The sequence below is a fragment of the Zootermopsis nevadensis genome, unplaced genomic scaffold, assembly GCF_977971745.1.
Source record: "Zootermopsis nevadensis isolate Lab colony 2312 unplaced genomic scaffold, Znev_1.0 Znev_ptg000010l, whole genome shotgun sequence".
Taxonomy (NCBI): Eukaryota; Metazoa; Arthropoda; class Insecta; order Blattodea; family Termopsidae; genus Zootermopsis; species Zootermopsis nevadensis.
This window is the reverse complement of record NW_028259142.1, coordinates 11,591,315-11,612,032: the sequence shown is the minus strand read 5'-3', so window position 1 is coordinate 11,612,032 and position 20,718 is coordinate 11,591,315. Positions and strand designations below refer to the sequence as shown.

The window sequence follows — 20,718 nt, the reverse complement described above, 5'->3', positions numbered from 1 at the left end:
CAGTGAGGGACGGCCATGCTGCCTTACAATTTGCGTCATGCGTTTCGAGGACTCTGATATCTTCTTCAAACGACAAGAATGATGTAGACAAGACAGCACCTGACTCTTCTTTTGTTCGTGTTTATACCGCGAGAGTTTTGATAAATTTAGCATTTCATTTCTTTGACTGACCCAGCATATCAATTTAATCAAGTTAAGAACACTGTGAATATACCATGTCATGAGATAGGACTGTCTGGCATGTGTCCTGAAATTTCAACAACTCTATATAACTGGTTAGCAAACCGGAATTTCTAACAAAATAAAACAGAAGAGAAGAAAAAGATAAAACGAGGTCTATAGTTCATTCTTTCGTACGTGTCCACATTCAGAGAACACACACAGTATATTACCCACAGAACATTCATTTTGTAGCGACCTCTATTGGATAATTGTCCAATGAACGTCACTACCCTGAGGTTCTCACTTCTAATTTGTTTTCGAGAGATCCCATGTTCATTTCTCGTTCAAAAGGTTCTACCTCATTCCGTGCATCGATTGAGAGCGTTTGGGAGCAAAGTACTGACATGTCCGAAGCTACGAAAAAAGACTAATACAACAGAAAGGTATTCCGTGAGGGCGTTGGTTGGATTCCGTTGTCCATGGCGGTACTCTATGGTGGGCGGCAATATAAGCTTCGACCTTGAATGTGAGAATGAACGTTATAAAAATATTCGAATTTAACTCCGCTCTTTAAACCGATTAACTTCCAGTCACAAATTTACCGCCATCGGACTTCCGTATCAGTCCGCACTGTCATGGCCAACGCTTTCTCCTGTACAACAAACAGTAATTCCGGGTTTAATAAAATCATTTAATTTCTTATACAGGTGAGCTCCACCACTGACACAAAGAAACTAGCTTCTCAGTCCTTTGCGTAGCAAATAAAAACAGACAACTAAGGCTCTGTTCCACAGCCTGCTAAATTAATTTTCAAATCGTACCTCTTTCAGCTGTAAATAACGCATGCATTTGGGGAAACTTCGTTAAATAAATTAAGAAGCAACGTGGGAAAGTACGTAGAACATTGTAGCAGAGAACGAATCGAATGTTTGCCCTGTAGCGTTAAGAGCGGGCACTTTTAATAATGTTTGCCACGGTTTAATTTGTGATGGATCTCAGCGGACCGGAACCCCTAAACAATGGAAGTGGAAATCAATAAATAACGAGCAGTCCTAGCGCGCACTCAGTATAGTTCTATTGTGGCGGCTCAGAGTACTGTGCAGGCTTAATCATGTATTTCCCCGAAGCACAGTGCCGTAAGCAGAAAGCAAGGCTTCCTATCCCACCACGTGACCGCCAACATTTTCCTTTTGTCGCTGCTTCTTTTCAAATGTTTTCATCACCTCTTCTTCGCAACAAGCGACCCTCAAAAGGATTTTTCAACATCAATACCGGGTACTCGTTACTAATTTCAAAGTGTCCTGTTCTCTTTCCCCGCCCATCAGACCCTTCAAATTCCATTCGGCAACTTCAGTCTGCTCTAAAAATCCCCGAAACGTATTCATCCTGAAGATGGCAACTGCAATGTTTGCCGAAACATTTGAAAGCCAACAAGATTCAACTCGGTTCATTCCGGAGAGCGGACGTTATAGAAATCAGGCCTAACAACGCGTCTACTGCTAAAATAACTGCAAATAGCACATGCAAAATTTCCCACGAACAATTTACCACATTAACAGGTCTGTGGTCCGGAGACTCGAACCCTGGATCTCTCGAAAACCAAACATATATTTTAGACTCAGGACCTTCGTTCAAATATACTTTGAAAAATTCCTTTTTACATTTCCAAAAGCCTTGGAAATTAATTAAACGCCATGTAAAAACACCGAATTGAAACATCGTCGTTAAGATACAAAGGAAAAAAATTCATTCAGTTTTGGAACTTCATGTAGGGTTTGGAAATTAGTTTTTGCGTCGATCGTTTGTTGTATATGCCATCGGTCGAGTAGGGGAAGTACCGTATCGGGTTGCAACTCTCGCGGGCTCATCGGTTATGGCAAGAAAAGCAATAAGGCAGCTGAGGTACAGATTGTTCATAAAGTTTCTCTACAGTAAAAAAAATTTACTTACATTTATTTACGTAAATAATTGTAAATTACGTCCTCCAACTTGCAAGTACTCCTCAAATATAAGTAACTCTCATAAATCATGATACCACAATAATCATATCACCAATTTTTCATGCTGGAAACTTTACACTACATGTCTAGTGTCCAGAGACTTTTCGAACACCCAGAAAAAAAAAGCGAACTGGATGAGAAATGGGGCCTTGTCAAAGTAACGACAAAGGGCAGTACTGGTAAATTTACACTGGAAAACATAACATCGCTGTATGTGGTATGTGGTCAGCCCTCCTGACTCATCTGTGAGACCCAGGATTCGAATTTACATCTGAAGATCGGCTAACCTGTCTGAAGTGTATCATTTTTCACCTCAGACCACTTTGGAAAATGTCCAATCTTTTCCAATTCATTTATCACTATTTATTTTATCACGCCGCGCCATGTATCTCAGCTACTGACGTCGTGTCCATCGAAACGCTTACCACATATTTCGTTCTCTTTAGCACTAATAAGTGTCTACGAATAATACACTAGAAAGCTATGATTCAATCACAATAGGCCTCACATATTCATATCTCATATAAGGTTTATATAACTCAAATAACACATTTACTTACATGAGTTATAACTCCAATAATGGAGGTATCAGACACCTCTAAAACGTCAGTAATCTTCTAATAAATTACACATCCCAGAATCAATTTTGTAAAAAAACTAATTTTAACGACATTGGGAGGTGTTAAAATTGTATCTTCATGACTTATCGCCCTGATGATGGAAGCATCACGTACCTTGGTCTGACTTCGAAAAGAAAGTTACAGTTTGAAATACCACCTCTGCCTGCAGTATACAACACAAATTATTTCCTTTATTGTTTACTGCCCGTGATTAATTATATCTAAAAGATTATTTTCATAAAACTAAGAATTTCATTTCACTTGATCATAGGTCTAATGCAATGCATCCTCTGAAGTAAAGCCTTCAGTCAAACTGTCAATCATTACGCAGCCCAACAGATTTAAATTAATCATAATTAACCCGTGCTACGTAAGTCACTAATAACTTGCCACTAAATCATCAGTCTTATCTTAATGGTGAATTAACAAGAAAATCAAAATTGCGTTTCTCTCTCCTAATGCTGTTTATTCCCCTAAAATAAAGTGGCTTTCACTTCTCACCATGATTCTATCTGCCATTGTTCTTTTACTACCTATCGTTTCCGACCAATCATGTAATCCAGTGTTTCCAAACCAGAGTTAAAAAAACAACCACCCTGGAATTCTCGCAGAAATCGCGAATAAATCCGTAAAAATTTCGAAATACCGCAAAATTTCCAAATACCCCTCAAAATATAGCGGGAATTTTTGTCCGGAAATTACTGAAGTAACTTCCGTGCGCTACAAACTGCTTATTTTTTGTTTGGTTTGGTCAGTTCGTTCTTGACAATAAATTAGCATTAATTAAATTGCGTTCCCCGCTATAAACTCTTTCTCGCCTGTGAACGTTTTCATAGGTAGGGGATCCTCGGGATAAAAAAAAATATTTCGGTGGATCCTCCACGGAAAAAAGGTTGGGAAACACTGATGTAATCGAATAATCATCAGGAAAGCATATCAATTAACGAACAAACCAACTGAAAATCATTAAAACGCAGTCAAATACCATGGGCTCGTTTGATATCGGATAGTTGTAAAACTCTATTCAACCATTTTAAATTTCGATTTGTCAGGCTTTCGGTAAATAGAGGTTGATTCTATCACAGAGAAAAACTGTTCTGAACGGTCATTGCTAGCTGAAACCAAATAACGTGTTCTGACCTTAACTTCGATTTAAAACACCGTTTTAAGGCCGGAATTTCAGCTGTAAGAGAATCTCCTTTCTCGTTGGCTATAAGCAAGTGAACTGAGCCCGCGTAGAATCCATAAAGGAAGTTACTATCACGCACCGCAAATTGCTGAGGTAATGGAAACACCAGTAACAAGGTAGAGGCAGACTGCGGTTACTACAAGCTTCAGGACTGCCTACTTCGCCAGAACACTTGTTCACAATACGAAACTGTATCCTACAGAATTAAGAATACTTTCCTTACAAACGCGCCCACCAAATAAATGTCGGTATGCAACACTAATACGTAGGTAATCGGGGTAACTCAGTAATTTTTCTTCTTGCCACAATATTCGGACTGCACAGCATCATATCCAAAATGCACCGGATTTAAGCCTCCTGGGATAAAACGGCCGGGTCATGAAGCTGGTTATTCATTTTTATAGTGCCGAAAATAAGAATACGTTGAGCTAGAAAATAAATTTAATGCAGACAGCTCAGAGTTGTGCAAAACGGGTTTGGAGACATAAGTTTATCGTGATTCTTACATTCCACTTTTCCTTATGATTCTTCTTAAACGCTTTATATGCATCTACTTACCCTTCTTCTTTCTTCGTTCTCCTTTTCCTCCGTCTACCGTTCTTCCTTCGACACTTTCTCCTGTTTCATTTCTCCTCCCTCATCTTCAATGCCCCGAATCGCGTAGCGCATTTAAAGTCTGTAAGCAATAAGCTTGCATTAGGTGAAATTCTAAGTTTTATTCTATTATTAAATCAAAACAGAAATTAGTTTCCATCGTTCACGAATATTTTCTTAATTATTATCGAGATCGAACATGGCTATATTTTGGGTTGTAGTGCCGTGTAATCTGGTAGAAGACGACCAACTTTTCAGAAGTCCTCAGTTTTACTTATCGCCCTGATGATGGAGGCAGCAAAGTCGCCTGAAACGTTCGTAACCATCTACCAGACTGCATGGCGCTACAACCCAGAAAACAGTCATCTTCCTACACACCTCCGTGAGAACTTCAAATTATACATGTTACCGAGACAGGCTGGTAGATTAGGCCATCTTATTGTTTCTGCAATCATACGCAGAATAATGTCCATTTCGGGATTCGAAGCCTTGAGTAATTTCCGAGAAGTCCGCGCGGACAGCAGAATTAACTAAACCGAAATGTGGATGAATAAATACTGTTTTAGATGTATTTTCATTTAACATTTTATATATTCATCAAAATAAAGTACAAGATGCAACTGTTCGCTCTGTAACACGGAGTTATTGTGAGCAAAACAAAGCTGTAAACTAATACAGGTCTTCTTATTTTATTGATATCTCGCATATTTTATTAATTTTTATGTCAACCTTCACAAACACTAATAAATTTTTTGTTATTAAGGTAATTATATTATTGGACTACACAGGACAAACAGAAACTACTACATCTTTAATGTCGGTGCTATACAAAAACCTTTTAAATAAAAGTTATACAATTAATCATATTAATACTTTGTGCCATGTAACAGAATTTTAGATTGCAAACCATTTTTGAATTTAACTTTCACTTTTGTTAAGTTCCATTTAATTTTCATGTGTAGTAGCAGTTATGATAAACTATTACTCACGAAAATAAATTTTCCTACACATCCCAATTCCAAATTTAATAGAATTCCATTGAGTTCATCCATAGATGAAACAAACAGATGAACACGGTAGTCCTATTTTCGTAGGTTTATCAAATTCATGCCAAGAACACACACATATAAAAGGCGAATTTAAAAACAGGCCTATGTAAAAACAAAAGTGTACGAAGATTTATTCCCATGTAATGCATATAATGTGTAATAATTGTCCAAAACAAAATGTGACCTGACTGGTGATATAAATGTACTTAAAAAATATGCACTTAATATTTTAGTTCTGGTGTTCCAAATATTTAATCTAGATTTTCGTGTGTAATCTGATTCACTTGTAATATTTTACAATTTTATGGCTATACGTTTTGTAATGTACGTTCGAACCAAATACAGAAGCCACTGATAATGGCCCAATGGAGCCGAAAATCGTTTGGCAAAGTAAAATGTAAGTAAGTTCTAGAATTATAATAAAAGTGGTTGGTTGCTAGTGTTAAGTTATATGCTACACACGTATAATAAAAACGACATGACATTTTATTGTATATATAACATATAATGTAACAACTGCAAATATATTTGGTAATATGTAAAAAGGGCCTAAATCATGCGTAATTTATACTCACTTAAGCCCTTTCTGCCGAACACCAAAGATATACAAACATATTTTTCTTTTAAGTTCATATTGTATATTAATATAATAAATACTGACAATTATAACGTCAAATTACACAATTTAGTAAATAAATTTTGATGTTGAGCTGATATGACACATAGTATCAAGACGCAAATACTGAAACCGAGGTTTCAAAACACGCCCCAGTAAACATATGGTCATATCGCATCTCTACATTTAAGGTGTCATGGAAGAAAGAGACACCCATTCTGCTGTTATTTGTTACACACATGCAATGAAGTCTACATGTATGGCATCAGACAGAAACAATAGGATGAAATCTTTCCTTGATACAACCCCGCAACTCCACCCATGTACGCCATGTTATAGAGATCTCCAGACATGAACTGACACCCTATTATTACTATCCTATATGCACTTTTCACCTCCCTGTTTTAACGTTCAGTTTGAACTCACACCATAGCTTACAACGAAAATGAAAACATTGCATAAGTTAATAGAACGTTAAAATGCAAGCGCTTATTAACATACTGGCGTTTAAATATTAATTTGTAATAAAGATGTAACTGAGTGTGACGTTGACCCACCTCTAAAACTATAGGATATACACGTTAATGGAACAAAGTCTTGTCATCTCTCGACGCTGTGATAATTTGTTAGTCTTCAGGGCGGTATTAAGATGCCAAAAGCGATAAACGTGGGAAGTAGAAGAACAAATCTTTAAACATAAACTCAACGAAGAAAAGTCCAAATTGATAAGCTGATAGTTGTTTATAGGATCAAAATATTCCTCACCTAAAATAAAACCAAATGTTTATTGCCTTATATTATCATTCCATCTTAGTTTAGGTCTCACAAAATCTCTTTCCTTCAGAATATCCGACTATCATTACATACGCATTTCTCATTTCGCCCACTCGTGTTGTATGTCCCTCAAATCTGATCAGCCTGGAGTTTATCATCTAAATAATATTCGGTGATGAATGTGCCTAAACTTTATTCTGAAAAAACTATTTACGTTTTTCCTCAATTGCATAATGCTTCTAGCAAGAACAAACCAAACTAATGCCATTTCTGCAAATGCCTAGTTTACATAAGTGGTCGCTATGGACAAAGAAATGGTTTGGATGGCTGTTTTCTGGGATATTTTACCGCGTGGTCTGGTAGATAGTGACCGAAGTTTCGGAGATTGTTACTGCCGCCATCATCAGGGCCCTGAGGCCTCTTCATATTCGTCGACGTGAGAACATGAAAACTCACAAGAGAATGTTTATCAGAGAGACAGAGAGGAGTAAGTATACCTGCAATGATCTGAATGTTTTTTTTTATTCCTTAAAATATTAATATTTTCAGAACAAAGGTCGTTAAAGTAGTATATGGGGATCGAACCAACTGATATATTTGGGTCTAAAACACTGATAATAGCGTGATAAAAAGCCAAACGCATATGTTCATGTGATAGAACAATAAATACAACAATAAGTGGTTTGCGTAAAATAATTAGACCTATTGTCCCCAGTATCAAGTCTCATGAAAATTAGCTCGCCTCATCTCGAACTGTTAGAAACCTACAGACGTATGGACGGACGGACAGAAGGGAAAGCTATTTTTATTGGCTCTCAGCAGGGATGAGAATCACAAATAAACACGCAAGATGGCAGAAATGGAATGGCGAAAATCCACTGACACGCTCAAAACACAGTGTGAAAGTCAACACTGCCGAATGATCTCACCGACCGATAAGAAGGGGAAAATTGTTCGTTTTTGCCTTGCTATTATGAAGATCCCAATTATGCAACCTTCTCCAGTCTCCTGTTACATCCTCTTTCTCAGGGACAAACATTCCCCTTAGCATGTTGTTTCCAAACGCTCTCAGTCTGTGTCCTTCCTTGAGCGGCGGACCAAATCTCACACCCAAAACATGACAGTAGAAAAAAAAGTATGATCTTTAATAATTTATTCATCTTTAGGAGTTCGGATATGAGACGAGGAGATAAGAGATTCCTTCAATATAAGAACAAGATAGGCCTACCTATTAAGAAACTTCTTTCGTGTATGTTCTGAATGTTTTTTAGCTTTTCTAATTTTGCTTAAAACGTCAACTGTAGGCTACTATTTTAAAATATCAAAAATTTGGGTTTGAAAACAAAAAGATGGCCTTCTTATTCATAAACTAAGCTTGCCACAAAAAAGATGTATTTAATTTTTTTATAAGGACACAAAACAGCAGTAACTCAACTGTCTGAAACTAAAAAATGTTCAAGACCTTTGGGGTTATTTTGTAATCATAGTTCACTACTTCCAATTCTTAAATCTGCATTCGACATTCCCTCTCAATTTTATATATAGCTGCTGGTTTACGTATGTAAAATTATTAAATTTTCATAACTCAAATATTAACGGTCACAGAATCAACTCCCCGCGTGCGTGGTAGATTTCCATTTATCGAAAAATTAGATACAATACCACAGGACATATTCCTACTACAAAAAAATCGCAGTTGCATGTACTTCACTGAAGGAGAAAGCCATTTCGGAAATGTCACAAAATTTCGCGTATTTCTTTCCCCTGGGGGTATTTGATTCGAGTATTGGCGAGCGTCGATTCGGGTGTTTCGCGGTTCTTCTGTAGACGAAAAACTGTATAATATTTTAAAACAGGCTACTACAATTCCTACTGTTATTTTACTTTACTGTAGAACATAAAGTTTAACGTTGAAAATGACACAACTGCTAAAGAAACATCGTCAACGTTTATCGACTCATACATTATCGTTTCTGGTTCGCGATGTCAGTGTTGATAAGACATTCCTGCAGAAAGTTAACCGGTTTGCTTCCTCAAGGGGAAAGCCGTGCCTTCTGCCTGCATGCCATATAAGGGAAATCAATACGAGGCCATTACACACATGTGACAGATACGACAATGTTCAAAAAAGGAAATCCGAGCAAAGAGGACGTAAGAAATCACGGCCTTAAAAGTAATAACCCTGAACTAACCGCCTCAGTGTAACGTTAAGCAAGAACTCTGAGCAAAACTGTCGGCAGACTTTCTGACGTTCAGTAACGTGTAAACTAATCATGCTTAAGTACTTTTTGAAGAAAATAATGGGGAATAAGAAAGTGTTATAAACTCTTCCGCCTGGAGTAGTCATTATCACGCTCTGTTCTGGGAAACCTCGGTAGATCCTAGGATTTCCACGCACAACAATTTTAATGTATTTCCTATCAAAATTAGATTACTAATACTAAAAATGATTTTGTATCAGACAATTTTTCTTAAGTTCGATCTCTGATTTAAGGAGAATTAAAGTAAAAATTTTGAATACATCACGATCATGAATATATTTTTGATAAATTTGAGAGTAAATTTCGAAAGAAGATTTTAATTTACTTCGTACAGAAGCTGATTTATTGTTATTCAAAATTGCATCATTTTATTTAACTTCAAGACGATATGAGTGAGGAATACTTTATCTGCGTGAGAAAGACAAAAAATGGCTATAAATTTGTAAAATTATTAGAATTCGTTCCCTACTGTGTATGATTCTAAACTAAAATGCGTGATAAATCATAACTTCCATCGTCTTTTGCCAAATCTGATTGAAGGACGACACTCAGCGACGATATAACAGATTGCATGGAACAGGTGAGTGTAACGTTCTGTTTGAGGGCATGCTACACTCACCATTACTATAACCTTAATTTGTTTGGGGAGGAAGGTGAAACATTTTAAAAATTAATAATAATATGTTACGAAAGAATATTTAATAATCTGCTACTACATGTGTTTGTAAATTACACAACTCTTGACATAAATACTAGTTATTTAGACGTTACATCTTTCTTTCCTAAGTAAATTATGTAAAATATGCATGATTTATACCCCAAATATTTCGTTAAGTGAAAAACACACATGTAACTCGTGTATACATAAACTGGTAACAGGTGATACTGTAATTACAAATGGACGGTAGACACCCTGATGCTGTGTTTCCTTTGTTTATTTTCGTACTTCAAACAGGACCGTAGGGACGGTGTGATGACCAAACAAGATTATTTACGCCACATAATACTGCACGTGCTGTAAGCGAGGTTCAAACTAGCAGCCTCAGGAATAAATGCCACCAACTCCAGTGCTCGTAAACAACTGAATGTTGAATGCCTAAAGTACATATTCAGTCTGATATTTAGAATCGCTTCGCGTTGTATTTGGCCTTCAATTAAATACTATAAAGAGAGATCAGCCTAGAGATATGTCGTAAAAAGGATATTTTTACTTAATTTCTTGACTAGCTGAATGTACTATTAACTTCTCAATAGACTCTGCTCCGTCAAGTTAGTTAGCCAGATAAGGAAAACATTAGAAACCTAGTAGCCATAAAACTTAAATTTTTCAGCTAATATTATGAGGTGAAATCTAAGGTATTCTTGGTGATGAAGACGCTGTCAATTTCATTCTTGTAATTTGCAAAACTTTGTGGTCTTGCATGTGGTTATAACCGTTTTAAAGGAACGTACTTGTGCCCCAAAGATATAAGAGAAATGTCTGTAACAACCCACAAGATCACACTGCGTCACAACTCAGAAGTTCACAATCAAAATATATTATAGTACTCTAATACTAAATATTAAAATGATGAAACAAAAAATGAGCACAACAGTTTGATGTAAAACCACAATTTCAATGAGGCATTGATGTTTTGGGGGAGAATAATAAAATAAACAATCTGCGAATATTTAAACTGCGTTTAAATTGCTCCAGTGGATTGGCCTGTACCGATTCTAAATCGATTTTAATGAAATAAATAAGTTAAATATTTAGTTGAGCTCATTAGACGAGAATATGGCACATCTTAAGAACTGTGCATAAGACAAGACAGTGTGGACTGTTGACCGAAACTGAGCAGGATCTGAACAACTGTGATCAAATTTATTATTACTTTAAAAAGTAACATAAAAATAATTAGTCGTAATCATAAGATAGGCACTTAAAAGCAAACCGTAAATACAGACTTTTATTACATGCTACAAAATTACAAATTTAATCAAGTGGAACGTATTAAAACAGACCTCTGGCCTGGCCATATGCGAAAACTTGCTTATTATTACATTCAGATACATGATTCCAGCCTGCACTCTGTTGAGTCAACAAATAAATAAATCATAATTATTCCTAACTGTTCTGTTTTCACTGCTTCCAACAGATTGGTCGCGTCTTCAAGACACCGAACTTTAATTCTTCTGTCCACTCCCACAAAACGAAGGAAACCTTCAGTCATAATGATTTCAGTGATAACAACGCACGATTTAGGTTTCGAGGGCTTCGTTTCAAATTACTGAGATGTTTTCCGGGGAATTATGGCACGTAACTAAATCCAAGGAACAGTCTTTATTAGAAAGATAACACTTGTTCAATTAGTCGGTAAATTTTCTGTCTTTCACGGAAACAAAATACTCATTACTATGTGGGATTCTATGTTCTCATATCGGCGATTATGAAGATGGCTATATTGTGGGTTGTTGTGCCGTAATCTGGTATAAATTTCAGAAGTCCTTGCTAACTAGGCAACAGAGTACACGGTTCGACGTCCCAGGAGACAGCCATCTACGTTCATTACTACGATCACAGGACGCCACCAGTCCTTATCCAGAGAGATACAAATCCAACTCTCACTTTTATATTTATTTCTTAAGATTCAATTTAATATATTATACTTCCAACCAGATACAAATACAGAATTGTGAGGGGCCGCAGAAGAGGGTGACGAGACTTTGGTCGGAAGATGGAAGAAGTAACCAGAAAGAGATTGGAGAAAATTTCGTATTTAATGAGCACTGTAAAGTATTACAAGGATGTGTTTATATAAATTAGGAATACCCGATGGGCGGATATGTAGCACGCATGGCAGACATGATAAATGCTTTCATACTCATAAAAAATTAAAACATGAACAGTAACACCGACTTATAATACTGAATAAGATTAAAATGAACCAATTCCTCATGTTATGTGGATGTGTACTGGATTCCCTTAGGGTAAGTGATCCTCTTTCATCACATACAAAGAAACGTGTTAAATGTTGACGGAAACATAATTGTTTGATTTTTATATGTACGAGATGAATGCACGTGGCTTGTCGTCTTCATCCGCCCGTCCTCATGTTTAATTTCCGAAAGTATTGAATGGATTCTGGTGAACCTGTTACCGAGGTATGTGAACTATATTAAAAATAGTCGATGGTGTTTTATTTTGAAACGTATTGGTCCCATAGTACATGACTACCTTACATAAATGTCAGAGAGTATAGACTTTCTCAAATCACGTCATTGCAGAAGGAAACTAGTACATGTCATAAACAGGAATACAGATTTATGGAAACATTTTTGTGTATGGTAAATATTTAACGGAATATAAGGAAAATACATTCAATATTGCGCACTGAGATATTTCTACAGCAGATTAGATTTGTAACAATCGATTTATAACTAAAATAAATAATCAGTGTTGTAGCCTATATAGATTATAGAAGTTTCTGTAACAGAGGTACATTGTAACCGAGTACATTTTGTCTGATTTCTGAGGAAGAAGCATGCTTTCCAGTTTAATAAGAATTTTCTATTGCCACTGCTTACGAAACTCATATCGTGTTGCACTGTTCCAGAAAGTTATCTGATTATAAAACAGCACTTCACTACACTATTATGAATCTAAAAATGTGTAGGCCTACAGAATAAGTTTCATCCGACCTCCCACAGCAGTCAGAATAATTCTCTGGGCTCTGGTTACATCAATTTACCGTCCCTCATCGTCAATTAGCTTCAGCAACTAAATTAGTTTTGGTAGCAAGTATGGTCAGATTACAAATAATTAAGTAAAGAAATATAGGACTTGTGACGCGTATGGATTATTATCTAGTACCGGAAGACTTTGACTCTGACGTACAAACGTTACATCATCATACTCTTATTGCTTTCCTGTTTTATATCCATTGTTCTTAGCTTTTCAAATGATGGGCTTCCATCTTGTGGTCTTGATATAATTTATCAGCCCTTTATATCATACAACTACAAACTTCCATTCTCTTTAATCAGCAGTATCACTGCCATAAAACAGCCAGCAGACCTGGCAGAGCTTAAAATAGCTTAAAAAGGGGACATAATGATACACAAGTGTAGCACATGCTCTAAGAGAAATTTATGGACATATTTCGATATGTGTACCCTATTAAACCAACTGCATGAAGTTAGTAAATAAATTCTTTGCAATTTACGGACCTTGAAAATTCACTACCGTGCTCACAACAGCACACTACCAGTCCTTATTCTGAGCCATAAAAATCCAATCCACACTGAAAACCCTATTTCCATTAGATCCGTTTTAATATTATACTCCCATCTACGCCTAGGACTTCCGAATAATCCCTTCCTTTCTGGCTTCGCAAGCATTTCTGTTCCTTTCCGTCACTCCATCTCTCTTCGGTCAAAATATTCCCCAAGGCACCCATTTTAAAACAGTCTCAAATTGTGTTCTTCCCATAACGTGAGAGAACGCGTTTTTGACCCATGCAAAACAATAATTAAAATTATAGTTCTGTATATTTTAATCTTTCACAGCTTTAGATAGCAAACGGAGAGCAAAATATTTTGAATTGCGTATTAGTTAGCGTTCCCTGAATTTAGTCAGCTTTTGATATCTTCGTAAATGCAACTGTTATCTGTTCACGACGTTCCCAAATATCTGAACTTCGTCACTTTTTCGTGTTATTAAATAAGTACCATAATTTATAATGATTTCTGTTCTGTAATCTGACAACAAAACATGAACATATAGGGTCTGTTTAACTACCAGAGGACGTTATTGGGAACGAATCATTTTCGTCGATGTCGGATCCTCACAAACTACCTACTTAAGACCAGTCTTAATAATATCCTCCCACTTTATTCTTTGTCTTCCAAATGGATATTTTGCAAGAGCTCCCCACTATATCCTATATTCATCCCTTATCTTCTCACAGTAACCACGTGCCCAAACCATCAACTCCTCCTAGATTTTACTATCCTAACAATACATTTTTGCGGTTGGTTACTTAGTCAGTCAGTCAGTTAGTTAGTTAGTTAGTTAGTTAGTCAGTTAGTAAATCTTAATTTATAAATGAAGGTGTGCGGGTAATGAGGTCAAATTCCATGGCCTCGGCTCCGTAAGTTGAAGTGCCGATGAGACAGACTGTTATTTTGAACCTTCCCGGTAATGCATCTTTAGGTTTTGTTCTTGTAAGACTTTATTAATTTTGAAGCGGGTCCAGAACTTTATTAACACGCTACAGGCCCGTATGTCTGTGAGTGTCATGTTGAGAATGAAGAAGGAGGAGCTACACTGTTGGGTTGAGAAGGAAATTAGTAATGCGAATCCTTGATGTCAAAGTAGTTGATGTAGCAAGAGAGAAAACGTCTTGTTGCGGGCAGCTCAACCAAACCCATCGCCCCCAACTGCTTCCCCTGTTTTTTTACAAATTCCGGCGTCCTCGACACCAGATACCTTCCTCCCCAGAGAGGTCAAGTCGCCAGCGTGCAGGACTCTTCACTGTAGCTATAAGACACCTAACAAAAAATTAAACTTTTTTACCCAACTCCACGCATATCAACGACAGACGTCAGATGTGTTCTGGAACTTAAAGCAGGGTTTAGCGCTTTAGAAGCAACGTCCATCATACAGTGCATTTTAGGGTTCCTACGGTTATACCCGTTTATAATAATAACAATTAATAAATTAAAGACATTAGATCCTCACGGAACCGAGTATAAAAATGGCTGTCTCTTTCGGTGTTACACTATGAAGTCTGGTAAAAGTTCACCGTTGTTTCAGAGGAACTTGCTGCCTCCATTATCAGGGGAATCGCCCTGATCACGGACGCCAGTTAGTTACTAAGTCATCAGGCCAGTCTGTTATATAGTTATGCTTCATAACCTTGTTGTTCCTGTGGTTTAAATCTGGGATATCTCAACGACTTTCATAAGGCTCAGGACACACGCAACGTGTGAGGCATGTGAAGCATGCTGGGTAACCTGACGGATAAACCGCATCGTCCTCAGGTTAGCTAGAATGTTGCCTCCATGCAGAGACACACACCAAAGCATTTCAAAACAAAACGTATATTGCAGTTTGAAATCTCAACAACAACAAAATTGGTAAAATTGATACCAAGATATCTATCGCCCTTCTAATACGGAAAGATGAAAAGCTCCAATTAACGATCTTATAGGTATGTTGCTGAAGTCAGAAGATAAGTTGGCGTATTAATATTAACCTCACACGTCACTTTATTTCAAGGGTCAGAGACGTGGCTGACGGAGCGAGGGGCGTTACATCATTTTTTAGAGTTGTCTTCCGGTTAGCTGTGATTTATGAACACTCGATGAAAAATGAAGAATGGCTGAAGCAAAACCTGGTACCGTCACGAACATACCGTTCCCGAATGACGCCAGTTTCCTGAACTCAATTCCGTTTGCACGTATCTTGAGAATATCGCAGGTACCAGCGTAAACAGTTCTGGATACAAAAATTACAACCTAAATATCGTTGCTGCTTTAGGCTCTGTATTTCATTATCTTGGCCCATTATCAGGACACGTAGTATCACCCCATCGCAAGAAAAAGAAGCAAAACCAATACTTCAGTGTCAAATTCAGGTCTAACCTGTATAATATTATCCACATAGGTCTTATTTATAAATTTGTATTTACATTTACTAAATTTACTTTTATTTTACAAGTTTAAACACATGTATATCATATTCAGATCGACTTTGCCGCCACTAAATATATACATAAAATTGCGTATAATGTTATTGTAATCCTCTAAGAGGTTTCATTTGCCACATACTGATTAATTATTCTAACTGACTGATTGACACATTAACTAAATTTGTTTTATTTATTGTTAACACTCATCTAAAATTACATTTAACTTACTTATTTACTTATATATATATATTTATATATGTTCCTTTGCAGCACTATAACTAAGTAGACACTTTCTTTTACTGTCTTTTATGTTATTCTGTTGATGGTAAATTGCTCTCCTTAAATGTGTCACCTGTTACTTATTTCATGTTTTGTCGCTATTGTGACTGAGCTACTTAGTTTTCGGTGTTGGCGGTTGTAAATAAGTGTTTTTGTAATCCTATTTATATTTCGTGGCGTTGTTTTAACTGGGTTGAATCGTTGCTCGGCTCTCTTTAAATGATGTGTGTTACTGTATGTTGCTATGGTTTCCTACGTTGCATGTGTGCTACTGATAATATTAAAACCGAGTAATAACAACACAACAGGAATGTTCCAGTAATAATTTCATAAAGATGTTTTTTCGTTCATGATGTATATTGTTTATCGTAACACCAGCAATGTGTAGACTCATTCTTCATTCATTTTTTATTCTATATTCTTGCTTTTATGCCATCTAGAACAATTCTTTGCCTAATATTAAAACGTTACTATACTCTATCCAAGATGTGTGTGTATCGGAAGTAAATACGGATGAGGGACAAGGACATCCAAGTGACATGTGTAGCTCACAACCTCAGGACGGTGCTTTAATCACCGTGGAAGAGTGGAAGGTGAAATAGACTTCATGTTGTTAACCGCGCTTGAATGTAGTTCCCCTGCTCTCAACCAATTTGGAGCCAATATGACATCGCTCCCTGGTTAGGTTTCGTCGATGTCTGCTCTACACACATTCGAATAAACCACAGTTCGATCCCCAACCGTCGCCAATCAGCCGAAGAACAGACAGCAGTCAGCTACTGTGCGTCTTCAGTAAATCAAATAACGTTAAAAGCTAACAGCAAGAAAGCACACTGCTAATAAAACTCAAAGCGGAAGAGAGAACAAATGGAAGAGATCGAAATTGAAAGTAATAATTCAATTTCCTTATGTTTCCTTACACTGGTAGTATTTCGATACCAGTGTCGAAATTTTGAAGGTCTTACATGACGTAATTCATTATCAGCTACTGCGTCATGTCTTAAAGAAGCTTCCTTTACCTTTAAGCAGCTCAAGTTTTATATATATTAGAAGTAAGGAAAATTAAATAGACAAATCATAAAAATAAAATTATCGTAAAATAGGTGACTAAGTTTGTCCAGAAGGACTTCGCATTTTAAACTGTTGCATTGTTTCGTCTTGATATTTAACCCTTTCCATGCTATTCACGAGATATCTAGCTTGTCGTCCGGATAGATTTTATGCACAAGTAGAAAACTCCAAGAAACGCTTCTCGCTGTCTCTCAACAATTGACTTTTCTATTATACAACAGATTATAGGTTTTACTTTATAATATAAATAGAGTGTCTTAACTTTATGTTTCCCTAAATAAAAATTAGCGTAAAAATGTCACAGCACAACACATTACATGCTTTATATAACAAATTGTAGAAAAAAATGGAACCATGATAAATAATTGCGATTTTAGGTTCTAATGGCGTCGAATATGAAGACGGCTACCTTCAGGGTTATTGTGCCGTACAGTCTGGAAGAAACTCGCCGACGTTTCATAAATCGCCCTGATGACAAAGGCAACAAACACAGACAACACGACGCACAACCCAGAGGACGATAAAGAATTAATTGAATTTAGTGCCCAATTACAATAATTACGAAAGACGGTTTACAGGGACCTCTAAATGTACCGAGGACAATGTACAAAATAACGAGAAATGCAAGTTATAACCGAAACCGAGCACAGACAGAACTGATCTATAAGACTGTACTCTGATAGTTAATATGCTGAAAATTTCATAATAACACTATGTAATGATATACTGTAATGGCCTTGCGGCAGAAACATGTACAGCAGTAAAAGAAGATGAGGAGTTATAAAGAAACGTGAATAGCAGACTCAGAAATGAGACAGTGGTATCAGGAGATAGCAAAAAGTATAGTAGGAAATATGTGAGGCATAAGTTTCATAATATGGAGCAGGGGAATAAAGAGGCAAGAGCCCCGGCCTCGTGGCTGCGTAGTGTGGCCAGTTTAATATCGTTAGAGCCACTGCGGAATTCTTGAAATTCCTAAAGTTCTGCGCTGTTGTTGCACATGACGTGGGTGGTAAGGTGGGCCCAGGGAGGCAAGGAATGGGTGGCATTCAGTGGCGGGTCTAGTCACAGTTTATCCCGTTCCGTGATACGAACGAGATATCTCACTTGAAACAACTGCCTCTTCGTTTAACAGCAGTAATGTTTGTGAGGTTAGGTTTCGCCCGTGTCTACATCCATAATCTCTTCTTTCAAGCAGTAGGACAAGCACTTTGCACCTCCAGTATCATCTATCCATCGATGTTTAGGTCTTTCTGTATTTCTTCATCCTTTTATTCTGCGTTGTGCAGTTTCCCTTGATTCCAATCTTCTTGCATATGCAGTAGGTCTGAGTGTTTTAAACGTTTTATTTTGTATCCGCATACTTCAAAACAATTTCTTGATCAGCAGGACGAATAGGACCTTAGGAAGGATTTCACTTTATGAAGTCACTTAGCAAACCACCTTAATAGTCAGATATCATGCTTATTTCTCAGTTATTAGCTTGTTTCTTTCTGAAAACATTCAGTGTATACCTTTAACCTACTTTCATTTCTTAAAAAAATTAGTACGCTTATATGAACACCATTCTATCTGTGTGCACTTCTTTCAAATTTTTAAATATAGTAACAGATTTTCGCGAAATTTAATAGAAACTTTAAGCCAGTTCAGGCCATTAAAACTTATTTTCTAATGTTACAGTTAGATCTCTAATTATCCTCTAGGTTTAAACTGTAATTATTTACTACATATAATTTCTGATTATTCTGGTACCTGTCAACATTAGAACCAAGAAATGGAAATCTTTATTGGAGATTATACCTATTTTAACCACATACCTTACGACAGGATACTAAAGACGAAGAGAAAAGCGACAGATGAGACCATTAACAAAATGTGTCATCCGAACTTAAGGTAAAGTCTCGTAAAAATAACGGAGTAACCAACTATATCAGTTCCTATAAACATATGTCCCTATTCGGATTATTATTCTTTTATACAAGCAACCATTTTAAACAGGTATCACGCTGAGCCACGCATTCTGGTTATAGTTTCTCATACTTATGTGTATTTATTAATTTATCTGTGTTGTTTTAAAGGCAGTTAGATTCTCAGATTTTACAACGTAAAGTAATGGAATGATTAGTAAATGATGAAAAAGAAAACTATTAAGGCATAATTAAAGTACTAACTATCACTTGCCTGAAGGGACTAAAGAAAAGCACGAAAAACCTCAGTCAGGATAGCCGATTTTCTGGTCGAGATTTCAACCACTTTCACCTGTACTGAACTTTTTTTGGTGTTGTTTAAGAAAGAAACTGTTTAATTAGAACCGAAGACATTAAGAAATGTCATAAATCGCATATAGCAAACACGTAAACTCCATTCGACCGACAATAGAAGTTGATTTTCCGTTTAAAATATTAGTGACGTAACACAATTCAGCGTGCTCGGTTGATTCACTGAAATAAAAATATTTTTTTAAAAAAATTCTCTGGCTGAACGGTTTTAAAAATATCAAATAAGAAGAATGATTTAGTCTTTATGTAGCAAGAAACATTCAAAAATTCAAGGCGCTGACATCATGCATTAAAGAGAAACAACATTTATAAACTCAAAGTAATTTCAACAGTGAAGTTTCTGCAGTTTTAACTCTCTGCCAAGAAATGTATTTCTAGAAAGTAAATACAAGCCTAACTAACGGTCTTATCACGATGAGGTCAGATGCGAAACGTTCTCCACGAATCGAGTAAGAATGGTGATCCATATGTAATTTAACGTTTTTACATAAACGTTTTTCTTAAACATCGTTCACTATCCATTGCAGTTGATATATCTTTACCTTCTCTTCCAGACATTTAAGGTCTTAAATAAATATCATCGATTCCCTACAATATCTAACATTAATTATAAATAGACTTTCATAAAAATTATCCGTAATATTATGGGTCTGGGTGTATGAGAAACCAAAATGAAAGTTCGAGAATGTGTAAGAAAGATACGATGAAAAAATAAAATGTTTATAGACTGCCAGAATTTAGGGTAACTACCCTAATATCGTTATTAGTAACAATTCCGAACAAACGTTTGTTCTGCATTCTATACCCGAAAATACCCTCTGAGTAAATTTTCGCTTTTAGGAATTCTAAAAAAAAAATTATTTGGTGTGTAGGAAATTTATCCATGTTCTACTTTTCTATAATAAACATTGTTTCTACCCCTACCCCTTTTTCTTGCAAAACAATTCAAAATAGTTATTTCACGTTATCTTAAATTAACCCTTAAGCCCAGTGAATTTATAAATACAAAATATTTTGTATTTATTAATTTCGTATGATTATCAGTATAATCGACGATTGTCACCAAACCAGCATATGTCTCCAATGGCGAAGTGTTGCCTTCGTTGCATCACGGACTGAATTATTAAATAAGGTTATTATTTAAACGAGC

The 20,718-nt window shown here is 36.4% G+C and overlaps 1 protein-coding gene across 12 annotated transcripts in view; it reads right to left on the bottom strand.

Moving 5' to 3' along the window:
• The window catches only part of LOC110828488 (uncharacterized), a 727,302-nt gene that overhangs the window by 469,909 nt on the left and 236,675 nt on the right, over nucleotides 1-20,718 (bottom strand). For all 12 annotated transcript variants that reach the window (XM_087346524.1, XM_087346527.1, XM_087346537.1 and 9 more), the window contains one exon: nucleotides 4,530-4,647. The gene's annotated coding sequence lies outside the window, so the exon portion shown is untranslated. The remainder of the gene's footprint in view (nucleotides 1-4,529; nucleotides 4,648-20,718) is intronic.